Below are 12,904 nucleotides of genomic sequence, written 5' to 3'. Positions count from 1 at the left end.
CTCTGACAGGAAGTGGCTTTTCTCAGGAATATTAATAACCAAGAACCGCGCTGCCAAGTTCCTCTGGACGCTTTTCAAACCCTCAAAGGCAACAGGACGCTCCGCAGGACGCCATGTCCACGGCAGATAAACCTACTGCCACCGGAGCTGTCACTCAGGCTGAGGACGCCTGTCACCGACGGCAACCAGCAGCTGATGATGCTCAGTGGTCCTGAACTGTGGCGGCTTTCTGTTAGAGGTGTCCTCATAAACCCCGCAGGCTGTCCAAAAGACAAACAAGGGGACAGACATGATCACAAATATGGAAACAAACATGAAGACACATTTCTGAACTTTTCTGTATGAGCTGTAAGTTTAAATGATAGACCTTCAGGTTTCAGGTCAACATCTGGATTGAAACTTTGTGTCGCCAGAAAAATTCACAAATGTTTTTGATTTATATTAAAACTGTTTTAAAAGCTTTTCAAACCTGACTCAAATGTGAAGTGTTGTGATCCATTAATTGTTTTTAAGTGTTCAGTTAGTTTCTTGATGTCCCACATATTTGTGTCCCTGTTTCACAACAGACTTTAACCCTGTGAAAAGCATCTTCGTGAGCATGAAAAGTCCATCATCTTCCATACACAATATGCAAAAAACGTAAAAACACGTATGCTATTTTATTGAAATACTTCAATTTAAAAATGGAAGTTTATTTTTGCTTTACATTTCTGACGAGCTTTATGGAGCTGATTTCAGTCTCCAGCAGCAGTTGGTCATGCCCACACTGCCAACAAAAATAACGCCTTTCACTTTTCCAGCTGAATTACTGGGGGGGAAAATCTATTTGTATTGATAGTTAACATTATTTAGATACATCTGATTTAATTTTCTATTGCAGAAGCAGAACATAAATATTTAGAGAACGCCTTTAATCTGAATAAATGTTTAAAGTGGTGGGAAAAAATCCTTTTCTGATCAAATTGTCAGTCAATCAAAATTACAGTCTGAGTGGTTTGTCTGCAAGTCCAGTTTCCACCACCAGATGGCTTTAAAGTGGCAGTTACCTGACCCCACAGGTAGCCAAGCAAGGCCCAACCTGTTCCTTAGTCTGCAGGGCCCACATTTCATCATGGCACCTGGTCCAGGAACATGGAGTCTGCTCTGGTCCCATTTGGGATTTAAACTATGGGATTGTGAGGTGGTGCAGTCAAATGTTCAAAACAGGTGAACAAAAAACAGCATCATCTGCCAGTTCCAGGTTCTTCTGGTGAATTTAATTGTTTAGCATTTTTATAGACTCTGACATCCATTTTGAGCATTTGAAATCTTACTGGTATTATACCAAATTGGCAACATACCTGCACTTTATTAGACCATACCAAAATAGAACAGCTCAAACAAAACAACAAAATCTAAACAGAGAAACAGGAATAAGATTATTGATCTAATTTACAAACTAATCTACACAACAAAATGGTTTGCAAAATAAAACATTTAATACAGGGTAACTTAAAGGGTTACATTAAAGAGAAACAAACAATATGATAAATAACTCCTTCCTTTGGTAGAACCCAGTGATGCAAACAGTGACATCATCCAGCCATTTAAGCAGGAAATGATTGGCAAGCCCCTCCCACCTGCTCAGGCTGTAGCATCTAAAATGGACAAATTGGAGAGTAAAAAAGAAAAACAAATATTTTACTATAAATGTACTTTGAAACAAAAGATAAATTTCATGCTAGCTCATGGGTCCTCATATATGGCCTGCCTACAGATGTGGACCCATCTTGTTTTGGAGCATGTAGGTTGCCAGTTAACATTAGGAATGACAAACATTTAGGACCAAAGGAAACCTTAAATGAGTCCTTAATGGTTAAGGTGCAATAGAGTTAGAGTAAAATTTAGTTAAAATTTCTGTTAGTAAACTGGTGACATTTTTTATATGTATTGCTTAAGACCCATGTGGTAGAAGTCTAGGATAGCTGTAGGTCTCCCATGCCCACAGTGCCTGACAGAAAACCCACAGAAGGCTGTGATGGGCCCACATGGCTGTGTTTGCTGGGAAACTTAAGGCTTTATCTCACAGAGTATCACTGCTGTCAGATGTTCATAAATAACAAGCTGAACAAAGGAGAAGTTCATCACTCTGATAAAAAACACGACCTTGGGACTGTTTTCACTTCATTTCACTTAATTTCTACTCACATTTGTATCATTCAGGAAAACCAGAGAGAGAACCAGAGACACAACCGTTGGTGTCTGCCACACACTCTGGGGTATCTGATGGTTTTCCAAAAGCTGGAAGGGATAAAAAATAATCCTTCTAAATAACTGGTCTCAGTGGGAAAACCACCAACAGACAGCAACAAGAGGGCATCCTGGTAAGATCTGCCAGTCAACTGCAGTTTGGTCCATTTCTTATGACCAGATTGAAACAAAGTCCATGCAAACAAAGCTTCAGTCCATCTCTCTGTCTCATTCCACCCTAATATCACTGGTGAAGAATAAACCAGTGAAGAACTTTTTACCCTTAGGCAAAGTTTGATCCCCGACCAGAAGGGAGCTGCACACCTTCTTCTGATTGAGAACTGCAGCCTCATACTTCAAAATGAAGTTTATTTATTAAGCACCAATCCAGCACAAAACCTATTCATATTAGTCATTGCAAACAGTTGAGTCACTGACTTTGCAGCAATCCCTCATCCTGAGCAAGCATGCAGTGCCAAACCGCTGCCTTTTGACTGGAAGAACAAGGCTGAGCATAAACAACAATCTGCAGCTACTGGCTGAGGGATGAGAGGTCAGGAATAGAAACGACTCGCAGAGAGAGAGCTCAACGTCAGTAACAGGAATATCTGAAGAGTAACAGGAGAAATGTAGTCACATCATTGGCTCCAGTGCCTCGTATTTCCGCCGGACCTGGAGTTGCTGCAGCCTGGAATGCAGGAGGGAAAAGATGCTGACATAAAGTTAAGCTAATGAGACAAGAGAGAAAAAAACTCTGATTCAGATTGACTGATAAGAAATAAAAGTAAATTGAAGAATTTTAGCCACATTTAAACAATAGCACACTTAAACTTCCAGAAGTGTCATGCTTAAGTGTATTGATTGATTATGTATCAACAGAATTTTGGCTGATCATTAACGGCTGTTTACTGAGATTCTCTTTGGTTCTTGTCTCATGGTTCCTGATGTTCTCTGAAAACCGCAGAACCAAACGGTTCCCCGCCTCTGATGGAAAGTTTTTCCATGTTCCAGCTGTTCAGGTGTCCAAATCGTATCGATCTGAAACTCTCCTGTTGCATTCAGGCTGATCTCAGAAATCCACCTCCAGTGGCAGATCTTCACTGATGATCCCTGGGTGGTCTCCCGTTTCCTCCGTTTCATGTCGGGAGAAAATCAGTTGGTTTATTATTCATGCAGCAGCATTTTAATGTGATTAACTCAGAAAACAGCGGCAGCTTGTGTTCATGATTAAATCAGTTGTAAGTAGAGCTTATTAAACTGATAGGCTCCATGGTGGCGTTCCTCATCCTCCTGATGGGGGGTTTCCACTCAGGCTGCCCTGTGATGGTCAGGTGAAGCAGCCACTGTTACACCTGAGAGAGAACAAGATGTTTTTATTTGTCTAACCAGCTGTTCCCTGTGGGAATTATACACTTTAATGAAAACAGGAAGAACTAGACGGGAAGTCACATTTAGGTTGGGATGGAGACCGTGGTAAAAGGAACGATCAGGACCTTGGGTTATATCGCTGCGCTGCTGTTACAGTTTGTTCCCGCATTGATGGATGCTTTAGGCACAAGCCTGGTTTAGGTCTCGAACTTCAGCCTTTTATCTGAAACACTGAGGTTTGGTAATGAACTTTGTTCCACCTCTAGCTTTAAACTCTGTTCCTTTTAACAGGTTTATGCTGTGCCTTGTAAATGTATTTTGTCAGATTGGAACTTAACAGCAATTTCTTTTACTGGGGCTTTATGTGTTCGACCAAAAACTAATGGCACATGATTGTGAAGTAGAAGGAAAATGTTTTTTAAGCATTTAAAAAAACAATAATCTGAAAAGTGTGGCATTTATTTGTTTTTAGCACTCTGTATTCTGATACTAGCATTCAGTATCAGAGTACAGATATCTTCTCTCTCCTGAGAAGAGCTCAGGAGAGAGGACGGCTATTAACTGTGCAACCCAAAAATCTGATGTTTGTGGAAGAAACATGGGAAGAAATCTCAGATCATTTAAATATATGTTCTGCTGTCACTTGTTCATAAAATTACCTTTTGTGTGTATCATCTTTGTGAAAATGTAGTGTGTTTTTTTTTCTTTTTTATGTTCATGTTGTCTAATTTATGTCATTTAAATTGTTGTTTCATCTTACATCCCCTTTTCTTCTCCCTCTAAAGGCCTTGCCTTTATCAAAGGTCCAAGTTTTAATAAGAAATTCGTTCTTACTCTGTTTTTTTTGTTTGTTTTGTTTTTTGTTTTTTTTTTGGGGGGGGGTTGCCTGGTTTGATAAATAAGTACAAAAATTCATGTCAAATCAATTGTATTTGTAGGAAAACAATTTAAATAAATAAATAAAAATTGTGAAAAAATATAAAGGAAAGCTTTTAAAGCAGTATGAACAGAATAGAATCATGATTCTTTGAGCTTAGTATTTTGTAGTAATTTGTCATATTGCTCATCATTTTTAGTTAATTCAATCTTTCAGCCTGGTGTCCTGCAAATTTTAGATTAATTCCTGATGTAACACACCTGAATTAAATGGCTGAAGTAGCTCTTAATTATACAATGAACTTCTTCAGAGTCCTGACTAATTATTTGACTCAAAAGTATTGAAGAAGAGACACATCCAAAGTTGCAGGACATGGGTGTTTAGATTAAAGCTTCATCGAAGTCCAAACCAAAATGCATCTCAGAATATGTAGAAAGACTTCAAAACTGATGTGCATCAATGTTCATGATTGCAAATTATTGAGTTTCTGGTTGCAGCATGACAGATTTTATTTGCAAAACAGACGAGGGGGTAACAAGTTTTTCAAAGGGTTTGGATCATTTGACACAGTGCAGTGTGAAAGTGAAGCGCTCCAGCTTAAAATGTAAACAAATATTGGTCCCTAATCAAACCAGGTATGAAGACATTCTTAGTATAATTGAGAATATTTGACCTGGTTTGGGTAATTTAGGTTTGACTACTTTAGATTGTCCCCATTATTCATGTTGTGTGGTTTTAGGTTTCTGAAGTTCAGATGTGCTCACCTGACTCCGACTGCAGTCAGAGAAACATGACCAGATCATCGTTCCATGTGTGGGACTCTGAGGTCAAACGAGTGTAGCAGAGGTGGAGCTCGTCCCCCTAAAGAGTCAGTCCCCTGTTTTCTTGGGTTTTATTGCCTCATTCATTGTGTTTGACCAGAGGCGCTCTAGAATTAGCAGAGCTATGCGTGTCTGTCATGTTCAGTCACTAAAGACCAGACGCCATCTGAATCACAGTTCCCTGAGGCCAGGCCCGGCCCCGGCCCTGGCAGGACAAAAGAGCCGTCTGTTGAGGGTGTCCCCCTGCTTCAGACGTGGCCGGGGGTCCTCAGCTCTGCTCCCCATTAGCATATCAACTTGGATTTGGGGGTTTTGTGAGTCTGTAAACAAAGTTTCCAGCAGGAGCGGGAATAATGTCGCTACTGTACGCCAGATGTGAACAATGCAGCGCTGCGTAAAGGAATGTATGAGTGCCTCCACACAAAAGGCCTCATTCTGTCATACTGCAGGTCCTGCATTATTTTTAGACCGCCGACTGACTGCAGATCCACCATAAAGTCTCTTTGATAGGCCTTCGTTGTCGTGTGACCTCAGGTATCATACAGACAATCCAGTAACTGATCTCAGTTCTTCTCACTGATTTCTCCCTCTGGTCATCTTTGTTCTCAGAAAAGATTTTATCTGCTTCATCCAGTTAACTATGATTTCACACAGTTTAGCTCCAGACCAACGAGAAAAAAGCACCCATAGGAATCTAATTCCCTATTTGTTCTCCTCTTTCTCTTATCATTATCTGCCTCATTAATTTTTCCTGTGAGCTAAAACTGGAGGCATGAATGTCTCCACTCATGGAGGTTAGTGTCTTCGCTGGTATTGCATGCACTGACTACTAGAACTAACTGGATGAACAATTTATGTTTTCTCGTTGGCCCAGTGGGGGCTGGTCCAGGAAGAACCAGCATGACCCAGGAAATCAAAGCAGGTGATCAGACCAGAGTATCTACAGTTCATACAGTTCAGGCATCATTAAGGGAGAGTGTTTTATGTCTGCTTCAATACACCTGAATCAAAAAACTGTGAGAGTCACAAGATTTTGACTCTGTTATCTAGAGAAAGGCTGTCCAAAGTCAGTGTCCTAATAGCATCCTGCATGTTCTAGTTTCCTCCATAGTGGTAATTATTACGTCTTCAGCATGTCGATGTTCTACAGAGGCCTGGTGTATTGAAACAGGGAGACAACTAAAACTTGAGGACAAACGTTGGACTCTACTGATCTGCAAAGATGGACAAGGGATGGCTTTTTATAAGTGAAAACATCTCCCAGTGGAACTAATACTTTTTATCGATATTTTGCTGTGACGTTACTTGTAAGTTCATTTTGTCTTATTTCAAGTGTGCAAAGATATTTGCACTAGAAGCTAGTCCAAAAAACTTGGTAAGGATCCACAGAGATTGATTCAACATGACGATGTGGAGCTGTGGTTCCCAACCTGGGGTGATGCACATTTAGGAGACATCTCTTCACTTTAAGGCCAATAAGACTGTTGAGATGTTTTGTACATATTATAAGTGAAACACCAAATGACCAAAAAGAACCATTAAACTTCAATTGCATCATATGCTGCTTTCACATATACATCTACCTGCTATGAATCTGTTTGTGGAAATAAAAGCAATAAAAAATAAAAATAAAATAAAACAGGCATTCTCTGAACTCATTCACACTTCACAGTGAGTTCCTGAGTCAAACATTAAGAACAAACTGAAGTGAAGAGTTGGACACATGTGCCAAGGTTGGCTGGCTTTACTAAATCTGCTTCTCTCAACATAAATGTCATCGTTTGTGATGAGCTCAAAAGTGAGAACGCCTCAGACGTCCAGCTTTACCTCAGGTGCAGAGCGTCCCGGGTCTAATTCAAAGCCTCAGAGGATTGGGGTAAGATGGCTCCCTCGTCCTTTTGTTCCTCCGTGAAGGATCTGCTCCTCTTCATGTTGTGGTGTGTATCCTCTGATCTTGTCACATGAATGATCCTGTGACTACTTGCTTCCTTTTTACCACCATCAACAAGTCATGCTAATTAGTGGTTTTGGTGAAGAAGCATGAAGCCCCAGGAGGGAAAGGTTGGCACACAAAGACCTGTTGTCCCCCATGCTGCGTGTCTGCCAGGACCGGGACACAGTCTGTCCTGGACTGAGACACATAAAAAAGGTTTACAACGTGGAATCTGAACCAACAGCACAAGCTCCAATGAAACGCTGGACTGGAGGGAGCCAGGAGCTGCCAGTAGTTTATTTATTAAGGAATAAAGGATCTAATAAAACAGGAGGTCAATCTTTCCGTAAGACATCTACAACATCCATGTGAAAATATTAGAACCTAAATTAATTGTGTTACTTCAAAGTCACCTCTACAATGTTCCTGAAACCTTTTTATGCTCAATATGAAATGCAGAGTTACTTTGATTGGTCCACTTGTTAAAGATGTGCACAAACCTTAAGATATTTGCAGCAGCAAAATCTCTAGTGGCAATAAACCAAATTAATCTTCCGGTTGTTCAGATTTTACTTTTGTAAAAACAATCATTGCCATAAATCAACAAATATTTTGTTCAGTACTAAGAATTAGAATTAGTTGAACTTTTGCATTTCATGGAAAACCATTCATGAATACTTGTATTGCTTTCCAAGCTGAACTTGCCTCTCCCAATATGGCGGACACACTGACATTTGTTTCTGTTCTGTAACCAATACAGTGATTTCTGTTCTATTTTGATGGAGACAACCAGGCATAAAGCTTAAAAGCCACACCTTCATATCCGGAGCTCCTATTAGCCTAAACGCTCCTCACCAGATGAAGTCACATGCTGACATCAGACGCAGACAGACTTCCCTTTGATGGGGAAATTTCACGGTGATTTAATATCAGGACTTCATATGTCATCAGCAGCACAATAACTTTTACATCTGTGCTTTATAAATAACATTTTCAATTTACATGAACATGGACGGTCACATGACCTCTCTGACCTTTCACCCCCCCGCCCCTCCCTTCTGCCCTGTAGGTGACTCCTCCCCTCCACTTTGGTTAATGATGGAGCAGTGATGGAGCCTGAGGCAGATCAGCGACTGCAGCACAAAGACGAGGCAGAAGCCAGGACGCTGCGGGTCTGTCCGAGGGTTTCTGACTATAACTGTGTGTTACTGAGTGTGTGTCAGGGTGGGAGCGGGGTTTGTGGGGGGGAGCAGTGTTCCTCCCTGAGCTCTGGACGATGAAGCCCAACATTGTGCAGCCTTTACAATGGTCACACTGTCGACACCATGCGTCTAATTCAATTAGCCTGGAGACGGTGCATAAATTCCCCCAGAATTCCTCTGATGAGCCTGTGTTAGCCTCCAGAGTGGGGGGGTGAGCAGTCTGAGCGCGCTCAGTAACCTGTCACACACAATGAGGAGCCAGTCAGTCAGAGGACGGCCTGTCGACTGCCAGGGCTGGGCTTCATCCTTCAAGATCACAGAGACGACCGACACGAGGGAAACCTCGACACGCACTGTGACGTCTGGAGCCCAGAGGAAACACTCGGAAAACCTTTGACATGTGGAAAATACCAAAGAGACAATGAGCCAATAGCTGGTTTATTTACCCTGTGGAACTTGTTCAGAATAAATGAATGCAGTGAACTGGTTTAATCGAATCGGACAAACTCATTGTATGAAAAACCTGATGAACTGATTCATTTATCATTTTCTACCTTAACTTAACCTGATAACTGATTCGAAATAACTTGATGAACTGCTTTTACATAACCTTATAAAGTGATTCAATATATGAAATAAACTGGTTTACTATTAATGTCCGGAACGGGTTTGAATAAACGTAGATTAGTCTGTATGACTAAATGATCTAATAAACAAGTTTAATATAACTCTAATGTGTTCAGAATAACCTGGTGAACTAATTAATGCACAATTATGAACTGGTTCAGAGTGACCTAATGAACTGCTTTAATGCAACCTGGTGAGCTTGTTCAAAAAACCTGAAGAACTGTTTCAGAATAATTGAAAAAACTGAATTTTTCAGTTATTCTGAAAAAGTGAACTGGTTCAGAAAGACCTAATGAACTTGTTTACTCTAGTCTGTTGAACTGGTTCAGAATAACTAGATAAACTGGTTTAATGCACTCGTTTGAACTAGTCCAGAAAGGCTGAATGAACTGGTTTAATATATCCTGGTGAACTGTTATGTGATAACTGGATGAATAAAGCCAGTTGAAGTTCTTTAAAAGCTTCTGTTGTCCTGAATCTGTTTCTATGGTTTGCAGGATGTTTTTCATTCACACTTTAGCTTAATGGATCACAGATAGCACACAGAACACGACCTGCTGGGTTTTTGTCTGTAGCTACCTGCAGGCTCTGGGCTCTCTGCCAGCTGCACTTCCTTCTCCTCAGTCTTCAGCTCATAAAACTGTCAGGATGCTCGTACTCACCATGACCTCTGACCCCATTAAACTCCCATCATTTCCCTGTTTCACCCTCTGTGTTCCTGCTGCAGCTGGGACGTCTGGAGCTGCAGTCGGAGCAACAGCGCAGGCAGAACGTGAAGCTGCGGTGGAGTTTCCCTGCTGAAGCTTTCAGCTGTTTGATGAGCTGTTGGTTTTCTCTGACCCAGAGTTTTCTGTCTTATGTGCAAACAGAGGAACCAGAGAACATCTGTCAGAGGGGCTACGGCTCTGAGAGAACCTCTACTTACAAACCAGACAGCTGACTGGTTCACAATATCAGAGGAAACAGTTTAATCCAACCATCACCACCGGAATAAACATCTGAATCCTGCAGATGTGCAAAAACCAGAGAATTCACATCTGTGGAGGTTATCATCTGTCTGTTTGTCCGTCCATCCATCCATCCATCCATCCATCCATCCATCCATCCATCCATCCATCCATCCATCCATCCATCTATCTATCTTGGACAGATCTACTGATGTTACTGTTTCTTCACTTATTTCCTCACACCTGGAGTCTCACTTACAAAATCTATGAGGTCAGTGAGTTTCTATTGTGACATCAGCCTTTAACTCTGCAGCTCCTGTTGGTGAAATGACTTTTCTTAAGTCAAGTGAAGTTTGACCTTTTAGTCTGAGATGTGTGAAACGCTCCCAGCTGTTGGGACACCTTGTGGCATGGTGAAATGAGGTAACTGCGATGAACTTCCTCATTCAGCCAACCTCACCTGTGAGAAGTTGCTGACCACTTTGTCTTGTGAAACGCTCTGACTTGTGAAATGACTTCCTGTTGATGGAGATAAGAGCTGCTTCAGAAAGAGAACAAACTTACTGCAGGCCATCTGTTCAAGCACATCCCTGATCTTTTGCAGCTTACCTGATAAGAATCTTAGTCTGAAGTGATTTAATTTGTTTCCATCTTCATCCTTTTGGAGTTACAGCTCCATCAGTAAAACTTTCTGTCAGCTGATGTTTGTGTGAAGGTTCTGATGCTCTGCAGGAGACACAACATGTCACCAGAACAACCTGTATGAAGCGTAAAATTCCTCCCAGGCGCCGTTTAACAGCCATGAAGGATCAAACCGCCCACTCAGACTGTTCTCAGATCAGCACCTGGACCATAATCTGCCGTCTGACTCCCACAGACTCCGATTATCACCTGGAGTCACCTGATCAGAGGCGGTTATCAGCCTTCTGCAGGAGCACCTCCACAGTGTGGAGCAGGAGCATCAGAGAGCTGACGAAACTGTTCGGGTGGAAACTCCAACATGTGGAGCAAACATGCTGCAGAATTTCAAGTTCACTGTTAGGGTCAGAGCGAGTCAGGTGGATCAGCCTGGAGGACGTTTCAATCTGAAACATCTTGGATCAGATTGAAAGTGTGAAAACATCAGCAGACAGCTGATTGGTCACAACAAGTCACATGAGTCAGGCTGAGTTCTCCTGTCTTACCCTTTGACCTTCAGAGGTCAGCTTTGGTGGCAGGATAATGTTTCCTGTCAGAGCATTCTTCAGTTCCTTCCTGAGTTTCAAGTTGACTTGAATCGGTGCTGTGAGAGTGAAGATGTGTTGGGATGAAACCAGGAATTTCACCTGGAATGTTTGTGTCAGACAGCACAGGAAACTCCTCCACAGCTCACTACTACTTCCTGCTCTGAGTTTCCAATACACACGTTTAATGTTTGTTCCAATTCAGTGTGAACTGAAGGTTTTGGGTGACACTGAATAATTCAGTGTCACCCAATACAGTTGAATCCAAATCAGTTCAGTCAAATAGAGTTCATTTATTTCAGTTCATTTCAGCTTAAATGAGTTCAGTTCAAGTAATTTTAAACCAGTTAAACTAAATTCAGTTCACTTTAATTCAGTTCAGTTTCTTTGGTCTCATGCATTTTAATTCTGTCCAGAGTTATTCCAATTATGGTTATTTCAGTTTGTTTTAGTTTAATCCAGTTTTCTTCAGTTCATGTCAGTTCCCTTCAATTTGATGCAGTTCAGATATTTTTAGATCAGTAAAATTAAATTAAGTTTAATTAAGTTTTGTCCCATCCAGTGCATTTTAGTTCAGTCCATTAAAGTTATTTTAGTTCATTTGAGTTTAACTCAGGTTGTTTTGGTTCATTTCTGTTCTGTTAATTTGAATCTATTTGAGCTCAGTTTCTCCCACCTCTGTCCAGTGAAATTCAAAAGCTGCTGACCTGGAAAAATGTAGTGAATCTTAAGCTATTTAACCTCCAGATGGAAGCGCTGTTGTAAGTAAAATAAAAAGGATTTTGAAGCATTTTGAGGTCTTCACAGAAGCGTTGTTGTATGGAAAGCTGAAACGGTTATTTATCGTAACGTAGAGGCTGTTATCTGTGGGATGCAGAAAACCATTGAAGCGCCAGCCAGGAAACATGCAGGTATCCTCCCATCAGATCCAGTTTGGGAGCCGCTGTCACTCATCAGAACTCCACAGGAAGCAGAGGGTCTTTATCAACCTGCACGCGCCACCACAGGGCTAAATTTATTCTGTAACTCTGACAGCACATCGGTCCAAATACTCTGATATGGACAGAATTTTCTGCTGCCAAACACCAGCAAGCAGAAATCCAGTCAGGTCTGGAGAATTTAATATTTGTTCTCCATTACCATCAGTTACCTGTTCAACACCTGCTTTCAACGACGTGTTCACCTGTTTCTGACTGAACTCCCTGCAGCTGCACCCAGCTGAGGACAGATGTTCTGCCCTCTCTGTCAACGTGATGGGAGCACTTACACTGTGATTAGTGTAATACTCCTTTAAACCCCCACTCTGACCCATAAACACCCCTAATACCACCATAAACCCCCACAGCTCAGATTAAGGTAAAACCAGACAGTCACATGACCTCAGAAATGTCACATGACCTCCTTCAGGTGTTCAGCTCTGGCTGTGAGTCAGCAGAGCCATCAAGGCTGAATCCAGCTGACTGCAGCCTCAGGCCTGGAGGCCCAAAGCTGTTACACTGATCAAACTCTATCGATCACCACAGGAGGAATGTTTCTCTTTTTAGCAAAAGGTTGAATATATAAATTAAAAAAATAAGAAAAAAAATTCTTAATACAAATTTAGCTCCTCTTAATTTCACATTAATATTCACAACTCATATTCATATTCTATAAAAGTAGAAAATCTGTAAGGCTGTT

The sequence above is a fragment of the Poecilia formosa genome, unplaced genomic scaffold (genome assembly GCF_000485575.1).
Source record: "Poecilia formosa unplaced genomic scaffold, Poecilia_formosa-5.1.2 Scaffold300, whole genome shotgun sequence".
In the NCBI taxonomy this organism is placed as follows: Eukaryota; Metazoa; Chordata; class Actinopteri; order Cyprinodontiformes; family Poeciliidae; genus Poecilia; species Poecilia formosa.
Note: the sequence above shows the minus strand (reverse complement) of the source record.